We start from the raw sequence: 7,140 nt of genomic DNA, 5'->3' as shown, positions 1-7,140 counted from the left end.
TAAGTGACTATCAGGCAGGAAGCATATGTAGCATGGAGATGCTGGACAAAGGGGTGATTCATGTCCAAGGCCGGACAGAACAAGATAAGAGTTCATGCCTCTCAGAACTTCTTGCAATTTAAAACTTGTGAATTATTTATTTCTGGAATTTTTCATATATTTTTAGACTGCAGTTGACCATGGATAACTGAAACCAAGGAAAGCAAAACCACAGGTAAGGGGGCACTGATATAATAACCGGTCAGAGCGAGTGGAAGGGGGAGAGAGGGAGAGAAAAACACCGATGTGAGAGAGACACATCGATTGGTTGCCTCCCCAACCTGCCTCCACAGGGGCCAGGGATCGAGCCTGCAAGCGAGGTACATGCCCTTGGTCAGAATCGAACCCGGCACCCTTCAGTCCAAAGGCTGATGCTCCAACCACTGAGCCAAACCAGCTAGGGCGAGTGTGTGTGTTTTTAAATCCTCACCCAAGGAGATGTTTTTAAAATTGATTTTAGAGAGAAGAGGAGGGTGGAGAGAAAGAAACAGATCAGTTGCCCTCGGTATGCGCCCAGACCGGAACTGAACCTGAAACCTTTGGTGTACGGATGATGCTCCAACCAACTGAGCCAGCTGGCCAGAGCTGTAGTGGGTTTTTTTTTTTTTTTACCCCACCTATTCTATATGCTTATTATAAAGGAAATTTGGGAAAAGTAACTTTTTGCCTTTTGTATTGTAGGCAAACTGCTACTTTGGTTATTTGCAATTGGAGGGTGCCAGTTATTTCAGCTGTGTTCTTTTATGACATTTTGAAAAGTCATGCTGGTTCAAAAACAATATATATTAACTAATCCTTTCATTTTTTTCACTTGAGTCATTTTAGACCTTAATTGAGCTCTTTCACTGTTTATTCCTAATAAAGGTATACGTTTATGAATAACAATATTATATTAAAATAAGCATAAAGTTATTAAGCAAGGAAACTTTGTGTAAGTTGTGTTAAAGTTAAATAACACAATATTAATGGAAAGCTTTATAGTTTCTGGAACTGACACTTGGAATTGAGGTCTGCTGTTTTATAAGGTTTTATTTTGTAACTTTTAAAAAGTGACTATATTATTACACTTTTTTGTAAGTTTGTGTTTCTGATAAAACCTCTTTCATGCATATTAGTTTTGGACCAAATTTTTTAACATAAAGTAGGCATTTTATAAACAAAGATTCTAGGTTAAAGTTGTAAACGAATCCAAGTTATTTCCACTTGATTGCTCAAGTCATTTGAGATTGACTACTTTTTTTGGAGGTGGGGGGAGATATGCTTCTGTTTCATTGTTTTTTTCAGTTTTGAAGTCGAATTTAAGGGTAAAAAAAAGTAACAAACCACCATTCTTTCATTTACATGAGGAAACACTAGGTGGCGCTGTTCCCCGAGGGATTTGACTAAAATTGACTACCAAGCATCTTTGTAAGCCTATTGTCAAGGGTTGGTTGGTTATTTTGTGTTTATCAGAAGTCAGATAAAAATATTCTGTTCACTTTTTGTTCTTAATGAAGTTTTAACTTTATGAATAAGGATTTGCAATGGAAAAAACAGGGACTTCTTAACTAACATAAGTGAGATGTTAGATAAAGGTAAGTGACAGGATGGTAACCATGGCTTCATGGTACCAAGAACAAACTTGTTTACCTTTTTGTTGTTAATAAACTTTATCTTAAGAAAAGTTTTAGATTTACAAAAAAACTTCAAGGATAGTACAGCAAGTTCCATTTGCCCTGCATCCAGTTTCCCCTGTTATTAACATCCTACATTAGTCTGGGACATTTGTCACAACTAATTAACTGATATGGATATGTCATTATTAATTAAAGTCCACACTTTATTCATATTTCCTTAGTTTTTACCAAATGTCCTTTTTCTGTCCCAAGATCCCATCCAGATTACCACCTTACATTTAGCCATTCGGCGTCCTTAGGTTGCTCTTGTTGCAGCGTATCGCAGATTGTCTGTTTTTTATGGTTTTGAGTGTTACTGCTTGTGTATATTGGAAGATGCCCCTCTATTGGAATGTGTCTGATATTTTTCTAATGAATAGACTGGAGTTACGGATTTTGGGTAAAGTGCCACTTTATCGTGTCATATCAAGGGTACACACTATCATTATGACAAATCACTGTTGATGTGACGTTCACCACCTGGCTGAGGTAGTGCTTGTCAGCCTTCTCCACTGTAAGGTTACCTTCCCCCTTTCCATACTGTGTACTCTTTGGAAGAAAGTCAGTGTGCGCAGCGAACACTTGAGTGGGGTGTTATGTTTCTTGAGTGGGTGTTTTGCTTCACCTCTTTGAAGGCGAAGCACATAAATTATTTGGAATTCCTCTGCGTAGGACAATTTTCTTTTCTCCGTTTATTATCGAATTATTTATACCAGTGTGGATTCATGAATATTTTTTTCGTACTCTGGTTTATAATCCAATACTATTTTAGTTATTTTGTTACTCAAATTGTTCCAGCTTTGGCCTTTGGGGTCACTTTCAGTTGGCTCCTGTATTACTCTGACATAGCAGGGTGGGTTCCCTCTGGGAGCTGTGGGGGAAGGACTGGACCTGACCTCTCTCCGTGGCTTATAGATAGCAGCCTTTCCCCGAGTGTCCTTGCATAGTCTTCCCTCTATGTGTGTTCTATCTCTTTTCATGCTATTCCTTTTTAGGGGCACCAGTTATACTGGATTAGAGGCCTACCCACGATGTTGTCTTAGCTTAACTAATTATATCTGCAACAACAATCCTGTTTACAAATAAGATCCCATTCTGAGGCACCAGAGGTTAGGAACTCAACATACCATTTTGGGAGGACAGTATTCAATCCATAACGACTGCCAGCTCCAAAATCCAATTCCCTTGTTGAGTTTCTCAGGGTTATAATTTGAATACTTAAATCAAAATCACAGACAGGGGATGCTGTTTAAGAAACAAACACACAAACAGATTTCTGTACTACAGCCCAAATCTAGAGAAACCAATCTCCGGGTGTCAGGCAAGGCGAGGCTCTGCGGCTACCGTCTGCCACAGGGGGCTCACATGTAGTTGGGAGCTTCTCTCTCCTCCGCTGGGGCTGCCTGCTGTTGCTTTTCCTACCCATCCATCCCTCTGGCTGGACTTCATAATGCCCTTTTCTGACATTGCATTTCACTTAACATTTTGTTCAACAAACATCTTGATTTCATCTTTTTCCTTCACAAACACCGATTCAACTATGCGTGTGGCTTATAATGAAATATTTCTGCATTTATTCCCTCATAACAACCCTGTGAGGCAAGCACTGTTCTCACTCTCACTTTGTAGATGAGCACGGCCAGCAGGGCCCGGGCAGGAGGCCGGCAGTGGGGCTGCACAGACCATGGGGAGGGGGTGCTCTGTGCTGTGCCCCTCAGGTGAGACTCCCTCAGGTGTCTGCTGCTGCCACCAGCATGGGCTAGTCAAGTCCACACTTCTCACCCAGGATTCACATTTTCTCCAGGAGGTGACCTCCTCCTGGTTCACTGGGTTCCCCTGCTGCTGAGCTCCCGTATGTCCAGTGGGTCTCAAAGGGCGGTCCAGGGCCAGGAAGGTCAGACCCCATTCCCTGGCCCCTCTCCAGACCTTCGCCGCAGAACCAGACACTCTGGGTGGGGGCAGTGACCTGGCATAACAAGCCTTCCAGGCGATGCTTGTACACACTCGAGTTTGAGAAGAGCAGCCCTAATTCTAACAGCCTGGGGGGCCCTCTCCTTCGATGCTTCCACACCTCTCTGCCCCAACTCCTGCTGTGTTGTCCTTTCTCTGAACCTTTCCCCTGCAGCATCCTTTTAGACTGCCAGTGCCCTGGCCCCTTCAAAGCCAGTCCCTAATGTCATGTATTGATGAAGCCTGTGATCTCTCCTCAGAATGATCTTCACATTCTGTACCTGCTTTTCCCCTATGATGCTTTCCTGGCTCTACCTGTGTCATCACTGTTCTTGTCCCCAAAAAGCAGGCAACTTGAGTCTAAATGCCCAGGTTCCTCACACACCCACAGTTCCTGTGTCAGGGAAATGCTCAATGAAGCTCAGGATTGAATGACTATTATTAACCCACTGAAGCCCTTATTTAGGGTTAAGTACATTAACAAAAAAGAGATTAGGAGTGATGTCCTACTTTGAAAAAAAATATCTTCAAAGCAGGATTCAAAATATAATTCTTTGGCAGAGCAAATGTTTTTACATGATTTCATTTGTCTCTCTCATCAAAACATCTGTGCTGCCCAAAGACTTCCTTCCTCCTTTGACGTGCTCCTGGTTCTCTTAGGTACACCCATGGCCCACATCAAAGCGACCCTCCCAGGGTAGTTAAGATGAGAGTCTGCCACCCGGCATTCAGAATTGAGTGTAATGCTCCCACATGGTCTGACTTTCATGTTGTGAAAGAGCATCATTTTTGTGTGTGGCCTTTTTGGAGCTCCGAGTGTAGCCTGCTTCTGCATCCCTTAACTATCTTAGCACGCACAGCACACTGGCAGCTCTTGTGGACAGCTGAAAACACTAGCTATTTTCCCCAACTTGAACTGCTAAGGAGCAGACCCCCCTGAGGTGCATGTGACCAGAGATTATACTAATGACTATGTTGTTTTAAAGGGACACATAACTATTCTGCATCTTGGAACATGCCTGCATAAAGTGGGTCTTGGGTAACCACACTCCCGTGTCCGCCATTTGAACCAGATGCACTACTGGTGCTAAAAGGTCCTGCATATTCTCCCAGCTCCCTGGGTACAGGTCCATCCCCTTGTCCCCAATTCCAAAGTCCAAAAATCTCTGAAACCATTTTAGAACTCACTTGGAGGCAAAATCTGACTGAAAGCAATTTATAGGCTATATTCATCCACTAATATGAGTTTGGGCATTTTTCTGCAGGAATGTTTTATTTGACTAAAGTTTTTTTCCTCCAGTGTTCACTGAGGTATTACTACCAAATATTCAGTATATTCCTTATATTAATCTTTTAAGTTAAAAAAAAAATCAACACAAAAAACAAACCTAAAATAAAAAACACATCTGACCAAAGGGTAACAGATTAGGGATGAAGGGGGTCCAAAGTCGGCATAAGTGTAAAAAAAAATTCATAGGTTGCTTTCTTGCTCTGTGACATGCATCTACCTTTGGTGCTGGAAATAAATCCAGCTTTGATTCTAGAAGTTCTGTGTTAACATTCACATTGGCCAATCCAGATGGTTTCTAATAGCTTTCCAAAGACCTAGAAGTGAAGGGCACCAAGACTGCCCCTATTACTTCCACATTTAAGGGAGGGATGTACCCAAGATTACACGGTAGCCACCTTGGGAATCCTGTGACATTTTTGGCATTCACTCCTTTCTGAAGTATTTAGATTCACAACAACACAAAAATTAAGTTGGAAGGTTTTTCTTCCTATACATCTATCAGATTAGAACTTTCTAGGATAAAATTTTATCAGGTTAATACATCTTCATGTTATGAAGTGGAGGATAAATGTTATCAAAGCATTTTATTCAAAAGTGTATTCCGTATAAACTGTGTTTTTTAAAAGTGTGAATGGCAAGTTGAATTCTTGCAGGACTTTTTTCCTAAAAATAAAATTACTTAGAAGAAATTGCCCCTTATATCTATGTGGGCTTCAGTGGAGCATTTTATAAGTAATTCCTTTGCCCACTTAGGATACCCAATGAAGTCAGGGAGGTACCACTAGAAAGGTATTTTGTTTGCTTCATTTTACAAGGAAATAATATGAAACAAATCTATTCCTTGTGGCCTTAAATGCACCTGATTTTTCAGCTGTGGACTAGTGATAATACCTGCCATCTCTTCAAGGACTGTTATGTGAGCTAGAGGTAATTTTATAAAGTGCCAAAACACAAAAGGGAGCACTGAGAAAATGATGGGTGTGTACCTTTGTGTATTCCTAATTACCATTTCCGTCAGGAAGAATGGCAAAGCTCATCTTCACTTAATCTAAAAACTCCTTAGTCGAAATGTAGGAGACAGAGCACTGGAGTCTCCATTCCACGAGGCAGGAGTAGAAAATGCTGTTGCTGGGGGGCAGGAGGGCTGCTGGGATCTCATCTGAGAGGTGCATTTGGCAGAGAATGCAAGAAATGAATTGGCCGTGGAGTGTGGCAGTTAAACCATAAGGGCTGGGGGTGTGAGCCACAGGGTGCGCGTTGGTTTTAATTCAGCTGAACATGTCAAGATGCTGGTGTTTCAGAACTGAGTACCTTTTAGCAGCTACTGTCCGGGATGTAGTTTGTTTGAGCCAAGAAAAAGATTTTTAAAAAGCCATCACCCCAGGCAAATTGGGAATGAGTTCATACTTAATCTCAGTGCCCTTGACCTTTCCTGCTGTGTAAGTAAATAGACATGGCCCCTCCTTCTATTGACCCCTCGTGCACTCTTGGGACAGGGGTCAAGGCTTCTAGGATGTAGGGCCTCCCCAAGGAGGCCTGGGCAGTGTGCTCCTCTAGTGGATTACCGCAGAATCTAGGGAGGCCACGTGGGCAAGTAAGTGTCCCTGTCTACTAAACACACCAGTGTTAAGCCTCTAAGTTTTTTTTTAGGTTCATTGAGCCTCGTGTTCATAAGCAAGGAAAAAGGCAAAACATTTTCTCTCTCTTTCTCCCCTATTCCTCCCTTGGGAAACCAAACCATCTGAGGAAAGAGAAGGCTGGTCTTCTTTTGAGAAGATAACTTTGTAAAAGGAGTCAAAACAGAGGAGTGGCTCTCAGGCCTGAGCAAACCTGCTCATCGGGGAAGCTTTCCTAGTGTGGTGACAGGCAGCCCGCGCTGCGGAACAGCAGTCAGGACCTGGGCTGCGGGCAGCGGTCTCCTTTCCAAGTTCTCAGTAATGACCTGAGACGCGATGATGAAAACCATCCTGCCTGTCACCGGAGACCCTAAGATTCTACAGAAACCTACTCAGCCTCGAGGAGGGTGCAGTCCCACCAGCACGGGGGGGGGGGGGGGGGGGAACCGTGCGCGCCGACCACTGAGCATGTGGCTGAGCAGGTGCCGGCAGGGACGTGGCCGAGCTGCTGGAGGCACCTGGAGGAAAGAGCCACATAGTTGATGTGGGGAAAAGTGGAATGGAAACTGTCAAAGGAAGCGGAATTGAG

Source organism: Miniopterus natalensis, chromosome 16, assembly GCF_054644295.1.
Source record: "Miniopterus natalensis isolate mMinNat1 chromosome 16, mMinNat1.hap1, whole genome shotgun sequence".
Taxonomy (NCBI): Eukaryota; Metazoa; Chordata; class Mammalia; order Chiroptera; family Miniopteridae; genus Miniopterus; species Miniopterus natalensis.
This window is presented reverse-complemented; position numbering follows the sequence as displayed.